The sequence below is a fragment of the Nyctereutes procyonoides genome, unplaced genomic scaffold, assembly GCF_905146905.1.
Source record: "Nyctereutes procyonoides isolate TBG_1078 unplaced genomic scaffold, NYPRO_anot_genome, whole genome shotgun sequence".
Classification (NCBI taxonomy): Eukaryota; Metazoa; Chordata; class Mammalia; order Carnivora; family Canidae; genus Nyctereutes; species Nyctereutes procyonoides.
The window spans coordinates 27452604-27472805 of NW_026575024.1; positions in this window are offsets into that span (position 1 = coordinate 27452604).

Below are 20202 nucleotides of genomic sequence, written 5' to 3' on the forward strand. Positions count from 1 at the left end.
CCAAGGGTGGATTTATTATTTTTTTAAAACATTTTATTTATTTATCTGAGAGAGAGAGAGAGAGAGAGAGAGCACACAAGCAGGGGAAGCCGCAGAGGGAGAGGGAGAAGCAGGCTCGCCACCCAGCAGGGAGCTTGATCTGGGGGCTCAATGTGAGGGCTCCATGCTGTGGGGCTGATGCTGTGGGGCTGATGCAGGACTCCATCCCAGAATCCTAGGATCATGACCTGAGCAGAAGGCAGACCCTAAATCGACTGACCCACCCAGGCGCCCCTCAAGGATGGATTTATTTATTTTTTATTTTTTTATTTTTTAAACTTTTTAAAAATTTTTTAATTTTTTTAATTTATTTATGACAGTCACACACACACACACACACACACAGAGAGAGAGAGAGAGAGAGAGAGAGAGAGAGAGAGAGAGAGAGAGAGGCAGAGGGAGAAGCAGGCTCCATGCACCGGGAACCCGACGTGGGATTCGGTCCCGGGTCTCCAGGATCGCGCCCTGGGCCAAAGGCAGGCGCCAAACTGCTGTGCCACCCAGGGATCCCTCAAGGATGGATTTAAACACTAACTTATTGGAAAGGAAATTTCTCCACCATCTTGACAACCTACTGTCCCATCCCCAGGGGGATGTGAAGCCTGGAGTTCTGGAAGAGGGAGTCAGAGCCAAAGCTGGGATTTCTTCCAGAGCAACAAGAACACCTAACCCCCATGAGCACTTACCAGAGGCCAGGCCCTCTTCTCAGTGCCTTACAGACACAAATTCATTCATTTACCCTCCTAACAACTTATGAGGTGAGGACTATCATTCCCAAACCTGGCTCCCAGATGGCAGGTTTGTATTTCCAGCCGTGTTCACCTGCATGTTGAATCCCAGTTCAACTATCCCAAAATGCTCCCATCAACCCTCCCCTCCCGCCCCACCCCTGCTATGTCACTCACCCCTGAGAAGGTGGTAGCTCCAGCTCCCTGCTGGCTCTAAGCCAAACCCTCCGAGCAAGCGATCCTTAGCTCCTGTCTTTCCTCACCTTCCGAATCCAACCCAGAGCCTAGCCAACCTTGCAAATGCGGCCTGACCTGGCCACTTCTCTCCATCATCACAGCTTCTCCTTGGCCTGAGTCACCATCGCCTCTCACTGAGATTATTACACCAGCTTCTCCCTGGTCTCCCGGCTTTCCCCTTCGTGCTCCCCCCACCCCTGAATCTAATCTTTGCAGTGCTCTAATTAGGCAGATCCATGTATAACCAAAGTTAGGTCATGCCCTTCTCTGCTCAGCACCTCCCATGGCTCTCACCTCACACAGTAAAACCAAAATGCTCGGTGGCTGTAAGGCCTTACCTGATTTGCTGACACTACCTTCTCCTTTTCTTCGCCTGTGACCTTGACTCCCTTCCTGTCTCCCTTCCCACGGGACCAGCCTCCTTGCTGTTTCTCCCACATTAAGGCCAGCTCCTGCCTCAGGCCTCTGCCTAGCTGTTCCCTCTGCTGGTACACTTTCCCCAGCTCACCACCTGGCGGCCCCCCTCACCCCCTTCAAGTCTGCACAAATGGCCTGTTTCTCAGCAAGTCCTTCCCTAGCAGCCTGTTTTAAAATGGGACCCTGCCCCAATATCCCATTCCCTGTGCACTTTGGAGTCTGGTTTTTGCTTTCCTACAGCATTTATCAACCTTTCAGTACACTCTATAACTTACCTATTTGTTAAACTATTGTTACCTGTCTACCCCTGCCACAGTATGATCTCCACAAGAACGAGGATCTTTGTTCACTTTGTTTATATCCCAAGTGCCTAAAAAATGCCTGGCACAGAGTAGATGCTCAAGAAAAATGGGTTAAATAAATCAACCACCGTAGTTTTATAGATAAGGCCAGTGAGGCTCAGGAACACTGAGTAGCTTGCCCAAGGATGCACAGGTAGCAAGGGGCGGAGCTGGGATTCAAATGCAGGCAGTCAAACAGCCTGCACCTATACATTGCATCTTGGTTCGAAGGCCGAGAGCTGGGGAGACAATATCAAATGTCAGTAGTGGTACTTAGGAGTGTTTGTTGCCCTGTGGAAATGCAAACACAGTGTTAACAGATATTTTTTTTTTCCCCAGAGAGGTTAGAATCCAAATCTGTATATGAGATGTATCCATTTTTAAACATTAGTATCTGTTTCAAAACTTGACTAAGCACTGAGCAAGATGAAACAGTTCCAGGGGCAGCTTCAACTCATGAGCTGAGGTGCACGACCTCTGACCTGGACACTGAGTTAGTGCCCAGGGCTGAGCAGGACCAGGGACAGAATTTCACACTGACAAAATGGTTCCAAAAGCGGAGGTGGACCTCCACCTCAGAGTATCTATGTTGCATTAGCTCTCCTTTCCAGCTGCCTAGTAGGTAACCAGCCCTGATCTATAACCCCAATAAATCCCAGGCCCCACAAAGCCCCATCCCCAGAGAATATCTCTTTTCGAAGAAGCAGAATCCAATAACCAAAGTTAATTCCCACCAACGCCAACTGTCACATGAACCCTTGAAGAATGGTAAAGGGGGCTGTTTCACTGTCACACTTTGCTAGTAGAGATGTGTACTGGGTTGAATACTGCTTCCCCAAATTTCATGTCCACTTGGAGTCTATGAGTGTGACTTTATTTGGAAATAGGGTCTTTGCTGATATAATAAAGCTAAAATGAGTTGCCACTGGATTAAGATGGGCCCTAATCCAATAACCGGTGCCCTAATAAGAAAGGGAGATTTGGCCATGACACACACACACAGAGGGCAGATGGCCACGTGAAGATGGAGACAGAGTCTGGAGTGACGTGTCTATAAGCCCAAGAATGCCAAAAGTTGCCTGTAACCACCAGAAGCTAGAAGAAGCATAAAAGTCTTCCTCCCGGGGCACTTGGGTGGCTCAGTGAGTGAAGTGTCTGCCTTTGACTCAAGTCATGATCTCAGGGTCCTGGGATCTTACTCCCTATTGGGCTCCCTGCTCAGTAAGGAGCCTGCTTCTCTCTCTCCCTCTGCCACTCCCCCTGTGTTCTATCTCTCTCTCTCTGTGTCAAATACACAAATTTAAAAATCTTAAAAAAAAAATTAAAAAGCCATCTTCCCTAAAGACTTCAGAGGGAGGATGACCTTGCCAACAACTTGATTTCAGACTTCCAGCTTCCTAAACTGGGACACAGTACATTTTTGTTGTTTGAAGCCACGTGGTTTGCAGTACCTTGTAGAGAAGCCCCAGGAACCTAGCACAGGGCGTAAATTGGTGCAGATTCCAAGAAAGGCAGTTTGGCAATATCAAAATGGAAAATACACATGCCCTTTGATCCCTCCCTCTTGTGCAGATATATTGGTAGGTTAAATTCCACATGTAGGAGCACCGCAGAATTGTTTGTAAGAGAAAACATTTGGAAACAACCTAAATGTTCATTGGCAGAGGACTAGTTAATAAAGTATGGCACATTTATACAGTGGAACAGAATGTCAAAATGAGAATATCTTTATGTACTGATCTGGACTGACCTTCAAGTTATATTGTTAGATGAAAAGGTGTAGGGTAGGGGCACCTGGGTGGCTCAGTCAATTAAGCATCTGTCTTGGGTCAGGTCATGATCTCAGGGTCCTGGAACCCATCAGGCTCCCTGCTGAGCAGGGAGCCTACTTCTCTCTCTCTCCCTCTGCCCCTCCTCCTACTAGTGCCCCCCCCCCAATAAATAAAATCTTTTTAAAAAACGTGTAGGGTGCAAAACAGTATGAATACTTTTAAACCATTTGTGGAAAAAGAAGAATATTTATGGACATTGCTTGTAGATGCCTAAAATCTCTACTGACTTTGGTCACCTCTGGGGAGGAGCCTGCAGAAAGGGTGGTGGGGAGAGGACGGGAAGAGAGACTAGCACTGAAGTGGGAGAGCTTGGTTCTTATCTCACAGATTTGAAGAATGAATCTTATGGACCAAGGAGAGTGAGGACAGTAATAGTTTATTAAGTAAGGATACAGAGAAAGCTCTCAGAAGTGAGAGGGGTCCTGACAAGGTTGCTGCTGAAGGCTTTCTGGCTGGCCTTTTATTGAGAACTTAACCAGGGACCCCACAGCCATGAGGTCTCTTTGTGCTGTCTGGAGAGAATGACATATGGCTGTTTTGGGGTCTGAGCAGTTTCTGTGGTTGCTTGGTAACCATCAAAGGAAGATACTCACTCCTTAACACTTTGGAGTGAGGGGCCAGATTTACATTTTTGTCTCTGTTTCTGTTGCCTTATCTCTGTTTACTTGGGAGAGTAGGAGCCTGCCTCTGGGCCTTTCAGGGTCCTTGGGATTTATGGGAGCCCAGAGATTTATGGGAGCCTGACTCTGGGCCTTTCCCTTATCTTTCCCTGCCTAGCCCCATCTGTCCCTAACTCATTCCTCCCCCTGGAATAATAACCTTAACTGCAATTAGGGATTGGGACAACAACCTCTCTGGCTGCTTCAGGCTGAAAAAGGGACGGCATAAAGGGTCAGCAGTCAGAGCATTCCCAAGGGTTGGTCAAGAGGTCCACAGTATGGCTCCCGAGAGATGTTGGAAGGCATGAAGTGCCACAGGTACTGACAAACACAGAAATACAAAATCCAAAAATATTTCGAAGAGTAAAATAGCATCTCTGAAATATTGACACCAGTTTCCAAGCCAATCAAACAATCTTGGAGAGACTCTGATTTTTGTCCAGTTGAGTTTGAATGTCATTTATTAATTGTGAGCCCTTATAAGAATTGTCAATTATATTAAAACAGCACATGTGTGGAAACTCTTTACCACCTAAGTGATGTTGAAGAAGCAAGCAACTGGGATGCCTGGATGGCTCAGCGGTTAAGCGCTTGCCTTTGTTTTGTTTTGTTTTTGTTTTTTAAGATTTTATTTGTTTATTCATGAGAGACACAGAGAGAGAGACAGAGACTCAGGCAGAGGGAGAAGCAGGCTCCACACAGGGAGCCCAACATGGGACTGGATCGTGGGTCCCCAGGATCATGCCCTGGGCTGAAGTCGGCGCTAAACCACTGAGCCACCCAGGCAGCCGGAGAGCTTGTCTTTGGCTCAGGGCGTGATCCCGGAGTTCCGGGATCGAATCCCATGTCAAGCTCCCTGCATGGAGCCTGCTTCTCTCTCTGCCTCTCTCTGTGTGTCTCTCATGAATAAATAAATAAAATCTAAAAAAAGAAGAAGCAAGTAGTCAATAGTTGCCAAATTTTTTAGAAATCCTGCCCTAACTTTACTTAGTTCTTGTTTTAGAGCATCTAATGCTTGGGATGTGTGGTTTCTGGTTCTGCTGAGCAAACAGTTTGTTTTATCTCACGATGTAAGACTTTTCCTAGCGCTGGGAGACCCACCAAGGAGAGGGCTAAGGCTTCTGCTTCCACAGAACTGATATGATATAAGATATCATATCATATAATATGGTATGGTCTGATATGAGAACCACATTGTCATCGCAATCAGGAGATAGATGAGGCAGTTCTTGCTGGAACAGGCTGCTGGGAATGGGAAGAGTAACAATCCTAGTTTGCCTACAGTACATAACCCCAAGAATTGTTTAGGAATGGTGTAATAGGCCATATCAGCGCAAAATAAGGACCATCCTCTTGGTAGATGTAAGTCACTAGTTGGGGATGGGAAGTGTAAAGTTGCATTGATTAGTAGGTTTATTGCAGGCTATGCATATACAATTGGCTTGAACTATATGTTTTTAGATATACTGGAGGCCTGTATTACAGAGAGCTTGAAGCTGAGTAGTAAGACTCTTGAGTAATAAGACTCTTGTTGAGTCATAAAATTTTGGCCTGGGTGGCCCCCCACATCCACTAGACTATTGAAAAGCAAGCTTTGGGGATCCCCGGGTGGCTCAGCGGTGTAGAGCCTGCCTTCAGCCCAGGGCCTGATCCTGGAGACCCGGGATGGAGTCCCACGTCAGGGTCCCAGCATGGAGCCTGCTTCTCCCTCTGCCTGTGTCTCTGCCTCTCTCTCTCTCTCTCTCTCTCTCTCTCTCTCTCTCTCTCTCTCTCAGTGTGTGTGTCTCTCATGAAGAAATAAATATTTTTTTTTAAAAAAGCAAGCTTTATGGGGAGTAGTTGTTGGCAATACAAAACTGAGGTTGATTCATGACATTGAGAGCCATATGTACCCCAAAATTAGATGTAGCCAATAGTTTCAATAGTTAGGGTTTACAGTGACCTTAGTGGGAAAAGAACTTCTGTAGTCAATACCGGAAGATCCTGTTTTCATTTTACATAGATGTATTTTCCAGCGTCCATTAACGTGCCGCTAGCGGCCAATTGTGTGGTATAATTCTTGTTTTGTTTATAGGATTGATTTGTTAAGTTGGTAAAACGAGAGGTACTGGCCATTTTCTGTTCGTAAATAGCAGTGTCTTCTCCCTCCCCCCCCCATACTATGGGGCTGGCAGGCAAAGAACAGTTGGACCAGTACTGGAGTGTTAAGGATTCCCCCACAGTTATATTAATGGCCTGGGATGTTAAAATAGAACATTCTGTCATGGCCCCCAAATACATATTATTCCATAGTAAAAGTAACCCTCAAATCACGGCTCTTAGGTTTACTTGCTTTGTCTTTTGAACAGTAAATGAAGGTCTTCTATAGGCCCATAGGAATAGGTTGGAGGATCACTTGCAGGATTATCAAGGCCTGATGTCCACTTCTTAATATGAATGATGAAACCAGGATTCAAGACCTGAAACTTTAACAGCAGTTGCAGTAGAGAGAATGACAGGATATGGTCCTTCCCATATTTTATTCACTGATGGGGATTTAGTGGGTAAAGTTTTAACCAACACCAGATCCCCCGTTTGATATATAGAGGGTCCCTTTTCCTGTGGCTGCTCTTTGGATAGTTGTTGTAGTTGTTATTGGAATTGAGCTAAAGATGTTCTGTGTTTAATCTGGGCATCTGTCTCTGAATCAAATAGAAAATCATTGGTTAGGAAAGCAAGTCCATATAACCGTTCATATGGACTAAGTCCTTGGATTTTTGGAGTTTTCCTTATTCTAAAAAACACTATGGGAAGGGCTGACGTCCAGGAGAGCTGGGGCTCCAAAATTATTCTGAAATAATTTCCTTAGGTGCCTTTTTAGGATCTCATTTATTTTTCCCACCTTTCCTGAGGACTGAGGTTTCCAAGCACAACGTAAGTGATAGTCTATGCCCAGGGCCTTTGATCTTCCCTGGGTGATAGTGGCCTTAAAAGAGGGACCATTGTCATTCTACAAACTTTTAGGCAAGCCAGATCTAGGTATTATTTCATAAAGCAAAAACCCTGATATGTGCCTTTTCAGTCACATGGAAAGGCCTCTACGCAGTTGATAAAAGTATCAACCCATACTAAGAAATACTGGAAACTTTTTGACTTTGGCATATGGGTAAAGCAAAAGCATTGCCCATAGTTGCTTGGTCGGTCCCTTTTGCATGTCCCCTGCAATGTCTAATTGCTACCTCTAGGAACAGAAAAACAGATTTTAAGGGACACCTGGGTGGCTCAGTGGTTGAGCATCTGCCTTTGGCTCAGGGCGTGATCCCAGAATCCAGGACCGGACCCGAGGCCCACAAGGACTTCTTGCAGGGGGCCTGCTTCTCCCTCTGCCTGTGTCTCTGCCTCTCTTTCTCTCTGTGTCTCTCATGAATGAATAAATAAAATCTTTAAAAAAAATCCCAAATTTTAAAAGGGTATCTATTTCCTGGTGATATTTTATAGGGAACCCATTTACTGTCAGGAAATGTCACTCTTTCCTGCATGGGCATGTAAGACTAAGAAGGCATATCTAAGCCTGTATAGATATTACAGGTCTAACATTCAGGTCAAGGCTATTAATTCAGCTAGCAGAGCTCTAGAGCCAGGAGAAAGGGGGTTTGCTTTCAATTACCTTGGAAGGTAATTACTTTTCAATTATCTACAGCATATCTGGCCTTCCTTATTCCCTGTTCTGTAAAGGAGCTGCCATCAGTATATAGGATCCAATCTGGATTGTCTAGTGGAGTTTCTTGCAGATCCTGTCTGGCAGCATAATTTTGCATTACAATTTGGGGATTCTTGGGTGGCTCAGCGGTTGAGGTTGAGCATCTGCCTTCAGCCCAGAGTGTGGTCCTGGAGTCCTGAGATCCAATCCTACATCAGGGTCCCTGATTCTCTCTCTGCCTATGTCTCTCTCTCTCTGTGTGTCTCTCATGAGAAAATAAATAAAATCTTAAAAAAAAACTGCATTATAATTTGTTTATAATCATGTTCAAGTTTATCCTCCTCCTCCGGTAGGAAAGTTGCAGGATTTAAAGATGTATAGGTTTTTTGTTTTTAAAGATTTATTTATTTATTTATTTATTTATTTATTTATTTATTTATGAAAGGCACAGAGAGAGAGAGAGGCAGAAACACAGGCAGAGGGAGAAGCAGGCTCCATGCAGGGAGCCTGATACAGGACTGGAATCCCGGGTCTCCAGGATCATGCCCTGGGCTGAAGGCAGGCGCTCAACCACTGAGCCACCCAGAGGTCCCAAGATGTACAAGTCTTAATGCAAATAGCAGGTCCTTCTAGGAGTAAGGCTTGATATCTTAAGAGGTGACTATCAGCCAGAAGTCTCCTTTTGATTCCAATAGTCCTGTTATATTATGAGGGGCATAAACAGTTATATCTGCCTCCAAGGTTATCTTAACGACTTCAGGTATCAGGAGGGCAACAGCGGCTACAGCCCATAAACATGCCAGCCACTCTCTTGCCACTATGTCTAATTCCTTGTTTAAGTATCCTATCAGTTGTTGAGTTGATCCCCTAGTCTGGGTCACAACTCCAAGAGCTATTCTGTTCCTTTCCATGACACACAAGTTAAAATCCTTTCCCACAGAAAGACTTAGAGCTGGAACTTTTAATAAAGCTTATTTAAGTTTGCAAAAGGCCTGTCAGGCCTTTAGCTCCCATTGTAGGATATAGGTTCCATTAGATTAAGTTTCCTTTATTTAGTGATATGGTGGGTGGGCTATTTCTCCAAACCCTGGTATTCATAACCTGCAGTATCCTATAATTTCCAAAAAACCTTGCTGCTGTTTAAGGGTGCAAGCGAGAGGGAGAGACAAGAGAGGCTTAAACTGGGCAGTCTGGGTTGGCTCAGCGGTTTAGCGCCACCTTCCGCCCAGGGCGTGATCCTGGAGACCCGGAATAGTGGGGCTCCCTGCATGGGGCCTCCTTCTCCCTCTGCCTGTGTCTCTGCCTCTCTCTCTCTCTATGTGGGTCTCTCACGAATAAATATTTTTTTTTTTAAAGATAGGCTTAGTCCTTTCTTCTCCTAGAGCCCTCATGCCTTCTGATGGTATTAAGCCTAAGTATTTTATAGAAGTCTGGGATAGTTGGGCCTTTTTCCTTGACATCTTATATCCTCAAGAGGCTAAAAAGTTAAGTAAAGCAGTTGTTCCCTCTTGAGAAATCAGGTTGGTGGGAGCACAAATAAGAATGTCATCCACATACTGCAAAAACCTTAACCTGAGGATAATTAAACTCCAAAAGATCCTTTGCTAGGGCCTGACCAAATAAATGTGGACTGTCCCGAAATCCCAGGGGCAAAACAGTCCAAGTAAGCTGTGTATTTTGTACTGTCAGATCTTCGAAAGAAAAGATATTGAGAGTCAGGTGGATAGGGATACAGAAAAAGGTATCCTTAAGATCTAGTATTGAGGGCAGCCCCAGAGGCGCAGAGGTTTGGCGCCGCCTGCAGCCTGGGGTGTGATCTTGAACTAACCTCCATTCACCATTAGGCTTGTATATTCCCCAAATGGGAGAGTTACAGGGCTTTAACTGTTACAGGGCTTTAATGTTGTAGGGCTTTAAAAGTCCCTGTGCCTTTAAGTTATTTATGATGCTTTCTAATCCCTTTTTAGTCCCAGATTTTAGAGGAAATTGCTTTTGGTGGAGAAAGGAGGAAGGATCCTTTAGGCGGATCACAACTAGGGAGGCAGTTTTAGCCTGTCCTGCTTTTCCTCCAGAGGGTTGACCTTCATGTCTGTTAGAGGGAGACATAAAAGTTGTCCTGGGCCCACTAATCCTGTGGTTGTCATTTGAGCTAAGATGTCTCTTCCTAACAAAGGAGTTGGGCTTTCAGGCATGACTAGAAATGAACGAGTGAACATTATTTCTCCCCAGACACAGCAGAGGGGCTCTGAAAAGTACTTGGTCAGGTTTCTCCCGAGACACCCCTTACAGTAACCTTATGAGTAGTGAGGCTACCAGGATTGGAAAGGAGGACAGAATAAGCGGCCCCATATCCAGAAGGAAATTGATTTTATTTCCCTCTATGTCCAGGATAACCCGAGGCTCCTGTGTCAAGTGACAGGGGCAGAGACATAGAGCCCCCGGGGCCCCATCAATCCTGCTAGATCCCTCAAGAAAGGGACGGGCCTCCAGACTCCGTGAGGGCGGTCAACCTTCCAGTGGTCTCCTTTGCATCTAGGAGAGGGCCGTGGTGGCTTTCCGGGGCATTCCTGTTTGAAGTGCCCAATCTGCCCACATTTATAACAGGCACCAGGAGCTTCTCAGGTGGACTGAAAGTCTTGTCCTTTTAGGGCCGCCACTAGAAAAACAGCTTTCTTTTGATCTTTCCTTTCTTTTTCTCGGGCCTCCTGCTGATCTCTATTGAAAAAGATGGAATTAGCCATCTTCAGGAGGGTGTTTAGGGAGTTGTCCCAACCTATAGCCATCTTTTGTAACTTTCTCTGAATATCAGGAGCTGATTGAGTTATAAACTTATCTTTTAGTATTATTTCCCCTTCTAGAGTATCCGGGGTCAGAGAGGTATGCTGTATAAAGCCTCTCTTAGTCTCTCTAAGAAGGTAGAAGGGGGCTCTAAAGCGTCCCTGAATTACTCGGGCCAGCGTGGAATAGTTTAAAGCCTTTTTCCTAGTTCTCCTCAATCCTTCCAGAATACATGCCTGAAAATGTTTCTGTTTCCAGACTCCCACAGAACTATCATAGTCCCATTGGGGGTCACCTAGAGGAACCGCCTGTTTACCCGTGGGGAAAGCCTCTTCCCCAATCTGTACTCCTTCCCCAAAGGCCACATATATTAGTCCCCAAAGGCTTCAGCAGCCTGCAAGGCAGCCTGCCTTTCTATAGCGGTCAAAGTCTGAGTAAGAATCAACATTACATTTCTCCAATCTAATTCAAACAATTCAAATTTGGGTTATATTCTGCAAGACATCAATATATTGGTCAGGGTTATCTGTGAACTTGCCCAAGTCACTCTTGATCTGTTTAAAGTCTTAGAGAGAAAATGGCACATGTACCTTACTGGGGCCAAATTCACTAGGCATTTCAGGTATCGGATATAGCCAGTGCGCCTTTTTCTTACTGGGAGGGTTCTCAGTTTGAGGCAACCCCAGATTAGGCGGGCATGAGGGTTTAAGGGGCAGGTTTTTCCTGGGAAGGAGCCTCAGGGGGCGGGATTATTATACATTCCCTTCTCCTGATATTTTTCAGAGGGGGGGGGGTGTTTGCCTTACTAGATTTACATAAGTCTATCTGCTCTCCTAAGGCAAAGAAAGCTTGCACAAAAGGAACTTCCCACCATTTACCCTCCCTTTTACAATATAGATCTAACTGTAAGATAGTATTGTATTCAATACTTCCCTCAGGAGGCCAGGTCTCTCCATCCTCCAGGCGATATTGAGGCCAAGCCTGGGAACAAAAAAACTTCAGACACTTTCTTTTAAGTGTCAGTGGGTCAAATTTTCCCCAATTTTTCAGAATGCAATCCAGAGGTGTCTCCACCAAGGATGGTTTGTTTCCCATCTCGTGATCTTGGTAGAAGTCTCTTACCGCGTACCTGTTATAGAGAGGTGACTATGAAGGCCTCCCTACAAATCAGCTCGCAACTAAACCAAGGCGTCCCTTGGTTCACCTACCCAAGGTGAAAGAGTAGCCCAACATCTTGGGATGAGGTGGGATCAGGCTGGTGGGAGTAGCCACTCTTACCGATCCTTCACCTGATCTTCCTGGTCTCCTGTGGATCTCCCCGAAAAAGTTAGGCCTAATCATAGAGTTTAGCGAGGTTAATAGGTTTTTTTTTTTAATTTTTTTTTTTTTAGGTTAATGGTTTAAACTATGATATTCCTTTTAGAAGGTTGAGGAAGCAAGCAAAACACATAGGGTCTCTCAGTGGGAGGCGTATGCTACTTGTGGATAAGGCTTCCCTGGAGGTGTGACCCCCAGGGCCAGTCTCCATTCTTTTATGTGTCTTGGAGATCCCAAGGCCACCAATGGTAAAAGAGGGCAGGCTCAGAGCGCTGGATTGCAGTGCGCCCCCTGCAATGAACCTTAGACTAGCCTGGAATCCTACAAATGTCTTATTCTTCAGAGCTCTCTTGCATGAGGCCTCATTGTCTGGTCATGTAAATTTGCTTGCATTCTTAGCCCCATGATGAGTCAGGCCAATTATAAGCCAATTCCAAATAAGTTTCCTTACCTCACGTTTCTTACTTTTCTGTTCATATACACGAGGTCCCATTTGCAAGCATGACCCCACAGTAAGCAAAGTCTCTGAGGCAGGGAAAAGCCAATTAAGAAAGCCAGAAGACTGAAAGCAGAACTAGTTAGGGGTAGGCCAACATGCCCTTCCTTTGGGGAAGGGAGATCGACCAAACCTTTCCCCAGAAGCTTGTCACCTGAGTCTTCAGACGGGCAGTCATGCTACTCACCTTTAACTGGCTGACACGTGTCCGGTTTTGCTGTTTGTTATGAGAAGAGGTTATCCAAGGGAGAGACGTCTCCCAGGAAAGAAAAGGAAAAAGTCCGCATTTACTCACCCTTCTGCGGGACCGATCCCGGGTGTCAGCACCAAAATGAAGCCGGAGAGCTTGTTCTCATCTCACGGCGTCGAAGAATGAACCCCAAGGACCAAGGAGAGAGAGGATAGCAAAGGAAGTTTATTAAGCAAAGGTATAGAGAAAGCTCTCAGAAGTGAGAGGGGTCCTGACAAGGTTGCTGCTGAAGGCTTTCTGGCTGGCCTTTTATTGAGAACCTAACCAGGGAGCCCACAGCCATGAGGTCTCTTTGTGCTGTCTGGAGAGAATGACATATGGCTGTTTTGGGGTCTGAGCAGTTTCTGTGGTTGCTTGGTAACCATCAAGGGAAGATACTCACTCCTTAACACTTTGGAGTGAGGGGCCAGATTTACATTTTTGTCTCTGTTTCTGCTGCCTTATCTCTGTTTACTTGGGAGAGTAGGAGCCTGCCTCTGGGCCTTTCAGGGTCCTTGGGATTTATGGGAGCCCAGAGATTTATGGGAGCCTGACTCTGGGCCTTTCCCTTATCTTTCCCTGCCTAGCCCCATCTGTCCCTAACTCAACACCACATAGTCTTTCACCCTTTTTGAATTTTGAACCATGTAAAATGTATTACATTTTTGACAATAATTCACTTTATTTGAGAGAGAGGATGCATGCACGCATGAGGCGGGAGGGGGAGAGGGAGAGGGGAGAGAGAAAAATCTCAAGCAGACTTCTCCACTAAGCGTGGAGCCCAACAGGAGGCTCCTATATCATGACCCTGAGATCATGACCTGATCTGAAATCAAGAGTCGGACACTCAACTGACTGAGCTACCCAGGCACCGGCAGGTGAAATTAATTTTAATAATATATTCTATCTAATCCAATATATATAACATATTATCACTTCAACAAATAACAAAAAAATTGTTAATGAGAGGATTTAATTTTTTTCAAACTATTGTATTCAAAATCTGGTATGAGGGAGAAGGGACAAATCCTCCTTACAGGAGAATTCCAGTTAATAGATACAGTATTGACAGGATTAGAACAATCCCCCCTAGCACACCACAGTAGTAATTGCTGTAGGCCAAATGCACCTATAAACATTCAAATTAGTGGGTGAAACTTTAAGGTGAAAAAGGATATTTGCAACTACCTCCCCTTCAAATAGGTATCATTTCTGTGGTGGCTTTAACATGTGTCCACACGTTCTCTGATGCCCTCCTCCCCAGGCTGTGAAGCTTGGTTCCCCTCCCCTGGAGTGTGAGTTGGACTTAGCTTCCAACAGATAGAATGTGGAAAGGGGAAAAATAAAGACTTGACAGTGGAGAAATCTGTCAGGTGCCGCCTGAACCAAACAGTCAGATTAGCATCCCCAGTAACAAGTCTTGAGATAGCATGGCGCCCTAAAATGATGTGATGAGAAGCGTACATCATCCTGTGGCATTCTTCTTCCCAACTTCCATTACTGCAGCCTGACCTTGGGAAAGCTAGCTGAAGGACATGGGGCAAAATATCTGACCAGCACTCTTCAAAAGTGCCAAGGTCACAAAAGACAAGGAAAGACCAGGAAACTGTCACTGAGTGGAGGACAGTGAGCAGACATGGCTGAAGGGTATATAGAAACCCCCTCTATTACCTTTGCAACTCTTCTACAAATCTCTCATTACTTTTGCGCTCTTTGGTCTGGAGCACAGAAGCGAGATGACAAAGGGGATGTCATCATTTGGAAGGCGTCGCAGTAAGATGCACAAATCATGCTGCCGCTGTAGCTTTCAGGCCTACCACCTTCAGAAGTCTACCTGTGGCAAACGTGGCTACCCTGCCAAGCGGAAGAGAAAGTATAACTGGAGTGCCAAGGCTAAAAGGTGAACCACCACTGAGACCGGTTGAATGAGGCACCTAAAAATTGTCTACCACAGATTCAGGCCTGGATTCTGTGAAGGAACGACACCTCAGCCCAGGAGGGCACCCAGTCCATCTGAAGGATTTCAATGATTAGTCACACAATAAATGTTCTGGTTTAAAATAAAATAAGGGGCGCCTGGGTGGCTCAGAGGTTGAGCGTCTGCCTTTGGCTCAGGTTGTGGATTCCAGGGTCCCGGGGCTCCTACAGGGAGCCTGCTTCTCCCTCTGCCTGTGTCTCTGCCTCTCTCTCTGGGTCTCTCATAAATAAATAAATAAATAAATAAATAAATAAATAAATAAATAAATAAAATCTTTTTTTAAAAAAAAAGATAATAACACAACTGTTTTGGTCAAGATGGAGTAACAGGAATCAGGTTCGCCCTCCCAACTGAAAAAAAACAAAGGATCAACCAGGAACCTGGTGAGTGAGAGGAGCCCCACAGTGGCCCCAACTGACTTCTCTGGGAGCTTCCAGGCTCTTGTGGAGATTTTAATACTCTCAATAAACGAGGAAACAAGTAGACAGAAAATCAGTGAAGGTATCAGTACGGGGAGGTTTAGCCGATACCATCATCCAACCTAACTGACATGTACAGGGTGCTGCCCCCTGCAACAGCAGAACGCACAAGGCCTTGGGCCCAGGTGGCTCCCGGAGACCCAAGGGGCACCTGGAGGCTCTGAACTCACTGGACAGCGAGCCCGTAGCGGCCTCGGGCGCCCTCTGGTGTTCCTGCAAGGTGGTGGCAGCTCAGCCGGCGGCCCTCTTCACCTCCGGGGGCAGCTGTTTCCTTTAGCCGGCGATCCCACCTCTCAGAGGTGGGGGGAGGTCGGGGAGAGTGGGAAGGGCTGACGGGCTGGGGCGCCGGGGTGGGGCGAGGTTCCCCTTCGGCTCCACCCCTTCCTTTCCCCGAGCCTGAGCACCCGACCCAGGCCCCCTCCCCCCGGGGGCTGCCCCTCCCTGCTGTGGAGTCTTGCGTACCCTCCCCGTCCCTACTGACCCAAGGGGCGAGGTGATTTCTCAAGCCAGCTTCGGAGGAGCTCCTTCGCCTCACCCCCAACTGGGTCGAGGAAGACGAGACCCGAGGCCACTGCCTGGGCTCTCGGAGCGCTGTGCCGGGGCGGGGAGCGGAGATGCTCCCAGGGTGAGACCGAGGAGCAGAGCGATATCGGTAGGGATGGGGAAGGCATCAGGGGGAGGTATGGGGTGAGAGCGCCAGCCCTGGGGAGACGACCAGCAACATTCATGCCCCAACTCTTCGTCCCAAATCTTGTATAGAGAGCAGGCTGAGAGGGGGACAATCCAGGGTGCAAGTCACCGTGTGAGTCTGGTGATCCCTAACCTCTCTGTGGCTTGGCTTTTTTTCCGTCTAAAATAGGGCCAACGAGGGCTCCTGGATGGCTCAGTGGTTGAGCATCTGCCTTTGGTTCAGGGCGTGATCCCAGGTCCGGGGAACTGAGTTGGCATGGGGCTCCCCACAGGGAGCCTGCTTCTCCCTCTGCCTATGTCTCTGTCTCTCTGTGTGTCTCTCATGAATAATAAATAAAATCTTTTAAAAAAATAACAAAAATAGGGCCAATGAGAATGCCAGTCTCTTGAGACAGTTTGAAGACCTGTGGGCTACACACAGTGTTTGGCATGTAGGAGTGCTCCATAAATGCCAGCTCGTCCTCGTGCCAGAGGAGACATCTGGGGTTCAAATTAGCAGGCCTCACACAAGTTATAATTATGGATGACTCAGACGTGGTCCTGCCCTTGGACCCTGCGGGCCAGCAGAGGCAATATAACAGAGTCAGGGCTGCAGCTGAAGGACGAGGTAATGTCCTATCACAGAGGACAAGTGCCAGGACATTCAGAGGCCAACACACACAGTGCTTGTCTGTGCCATGCTGTGTACTCAGTACTTTGCATAAACGCACTTTTTGTCCTCATCCCACCGTAATGGGGTAATCATTTCTTCAAATCACAATAAAGGAACCTGAGCACAGTGTGTAAGCCTCTTGCCCAAGGCTACAGAGGTGATATCTGAGCCCAAATGGTCCAGGTCCAGAGTGCCCCATAACTCTGGCACCGACAGATGCAGCAGAAATGACCAGATTCTGCCAATTGATCAACCTTAGAGGGAAAGAGGTCATACTCGTAGCCGCCCACGAGGGTCTACAGAGACACAGGCAAGCACCAAAGTATACAGTAGGTACCCAGGCATCATGTTTCCACAGACAAACACACTGGTTTATCCTGCCTATGACAAGTGCTCAGAAAATCCTCTGGAAAACCACCCTGACAATGGTGTACATTGTTGGGAAAAATGTAATCAGTGCAAATGAACTCACAGACACACACTTCCATCTATGAATCGGTGGGCCCTTTGAATAAGCCTGTTACACGTTTGGTGTGTGAATTATTAGAATGGCACGTGTGTGGGCATGCCGATGCACTCAGTATGTATTTGCACTTACACTGATTTTTTTTTTTTGCAGTTACATTTATTGAGCATCTACTATGTGTAAGTAAAGCTAAGGCTCGGAGAAGTGAAGTGGCTTGTCCAAGCTCAAACAGCTAGGAAATGGCTGGGATTCAAACCCTGGTCCTGCAATATTGGGCAGTGGTGTCTATCTCCGCTACCGGGCATGTTCAAAAGCGAACAGCGCCATAGTTGGATGTTCCCATTGACATTCCATGTAAACTTGGACCATTGTGTCCTATTACAGGCCACATCCCCGCGTGCTTGTTCACAGGTGTGCTCCCTTGCTCAGAGTGGTGGTGGGGCTGGTGACCCTGGCCCCCCTCCCAGTCTCAGGCTGGGCTGGCATCACCAAGGGCTGTGAGCTTCCTGTCCCAGCCTTGCCAAGCCCTAAAGCACACAACTCAAAGCCAGGCCCTGGGCACCAGGCCATCAGGAGCCTGGTGATGGATTTCATAGGAAATCCTCATAGGATTTCATAAGCATCTGGCTCCGGACCTGCGGTCAAGGCAGGGAGAGGGAGGGAGGAAAACAGGATGTCCACTGGGTGTCCGGGTAGGCCCGCTGGCCGGGTTTGGCTGGCAGGGGCGGGAGGGGGGTTGGCTGCCAGGCTGTGGCATCTAATGCACACTCAGCAGGATGCTTGCCGTGTGAGGGATGCGGAGGGTGCACTGGGAGGGGTCAGGGCCACACTGTTGCCAGATCCCGGAGGCCCTGGGGGAGGGAGGAGAGAAACAGGAGGGAGGGGGTAAGTAATAGAACACGGACAGAGGAAAGGGGTGAATTCATCTTCTCTACAGATCTTGAGTGCCTGTCCTGGGCTGGGCACTGTGGGTGTGGGGTGGGCAGGGGGCACTGAGTCCTGCTGTTGCAGAGCTCAGAGAGCTCAAATGGCACCCATCAGACCGGGGAACTGGGAGGACCCAGCCAGTGGGAGGAGTCATCAATGTGTCCGTAGGGAGAAGAGTATGCAAGAGTGTGCAATAGTGTATGTATACACACACAAGCACCTGTACAGCCTGCTGTCCACGTATGTCCTGTGAGCACAAGCATGGCCTCATGCCTCCCCCTCCTAGGTCTCCCCCTGACCCCATCCAGTCCCTTCCAATCATAGGACAAAAGTTCCCCCTCAGCCCAGACTCTGGAGCTCAGGGGTAAAGGCCTCCCAGCAAATAGACCCCTGGTGTCCCTCACATAGACCTCTCTACCAGGAGCCCTGAGTAGTGAGGCACATGAGCAGCCCCGGGCCACTGCCTGGGTGCCCAGGCATGTGGGATGTGCCCAGGTACGTGTCCTGCATTGAAGGTACCGGAAGTGCCTCTGGGGAGTCCCACAGAGGTGTGATGTCCTTGGCCACTGAGTCCCCACTGTGGGCATAGGCACTGTGCTCAGTGCTTCAGACAGGGTGAGTGACCTTAGGCATGTCGGCCTGTCAGAGCCCTGGCTTCTAATCTAAAAAATGGAGTAGCGATACTCACTTCCAGTCTTGTTAGAGTAATGCAGTGAGCCATGATCCCAACAGTCTTACTATTTTCCCCAAGTCTTTGTCTTCCCAGTGATCCCATGTCCTCCTTAACAGCAGGCCCTGGGCTTCATATTCCTGTTTCTCTCATGACTCATCATCACATAGGATCAAATAAATACTTGCTGTAAGAATTGTTGAGCAGAGGGGCCTGGGTGGCTCAGTGGTTGAGCATCTGCCTTCTGTTCAAGTCATGATCCCAGGGTCCTGGGATGAGTCCCACATCGGGCTCCCCACAGAGGGCTTGCTTCTCCCACTGCCTGTGTCTCTGCCTCTCTTTGTGTTTCTCTCATGAATAAATAAATAAAGTCTTAAAAAAAAGAAAAGAACTGTTGAGCAGAGCTGTTCATTCCCTACAGGTAATGACAGCCATTTGCACCTACTTAATAAAAATACCCAGCTGGGCAGCCCAGGTGGCTCAGCGGCTTAGCGCCGCCTTCAACCCAGGGCCTGAGCCTGGGGACCAGGAATCAAGTCCCATGTCAGGCTCCCTGCGTAGAGCCTGTTTCTCCCTCTGCCTGTGTCTCTGCCTCTCTTTCTCTCTGTGTCTCTCATGAATAAATAAATAAAATCTTAAAAAATAATACTCAGCAATTCTGAGCTTTTATTATATGTGGGGCATTGCGCTGAGCACTTTACATTCATTCTTTTGACAATTCATTGACCACCCAGAAGGAGCTGGCTATGTGCTAGACGTAAGAATGTGGCATTGCTGCCCTCTGGGTTCTTTCTGGTGGGTTTGGGAGGGACAGATGATAAATAATTTAATACACAAGTGAGATAATTTCAAACTTTGGCAAGTACTGTGAGTAAATTAAGACAGGGATAGGACCAGGGGCCCAAGGCAGGACGAATTTGGTTTGTACAAGGACTAGAAAAAAAGGAGCACGTTTGGAGCTGACTGAACAAGGTGGGGGTGGAGGAGGCAGGCCAGGCTGGCCTGGGCCAGCTCCTCAATGGTCATTCCAACTTTACAGACAGGGAGCTGCTACTGGTAGAGGGCAAGCGACTGGCCTGACATCCCAGTACTGGTTAGAGCCTAAGCAAAGATACAAACCTAGGTCCAACCTGGCTCTAGATCCAAGCATTTTTTTCCTTCACTATGGACTGCTGCAGAGACACACATCTGTGCACTACCCAGTAATATATGCATGTTGGCACACACGTGCACACTACACACACTGCACGCTGGCCCACAGTGAGGGGCTGCAGGCTCAACTGTCACTAAGTGTCAGAGGAGCAGAGAGCCTAGGAGCCAAATATTTCTGATATTTTTCCCTGTCTTGTGGGGCCAAGTAGAAGGGCTAGATGTCACCTTTGGCCAGCATTCCAGAAGTTCTGGGCCAAAGGAGGATCAAATGACAGGAAGACAGAGTGAGTGGGAACTTTGGGGCGGGATGCAGACATGGGGGGAGATGATAGGGAAGTGACAGCCCAGCCTATGGGCACTTCTGGGCAGGGGAAGGAGGTGAGAATGGAGGCGAGAATGGAGGCAGCAGAGGGAGTCGAAACGTTCTTGGAAGCAT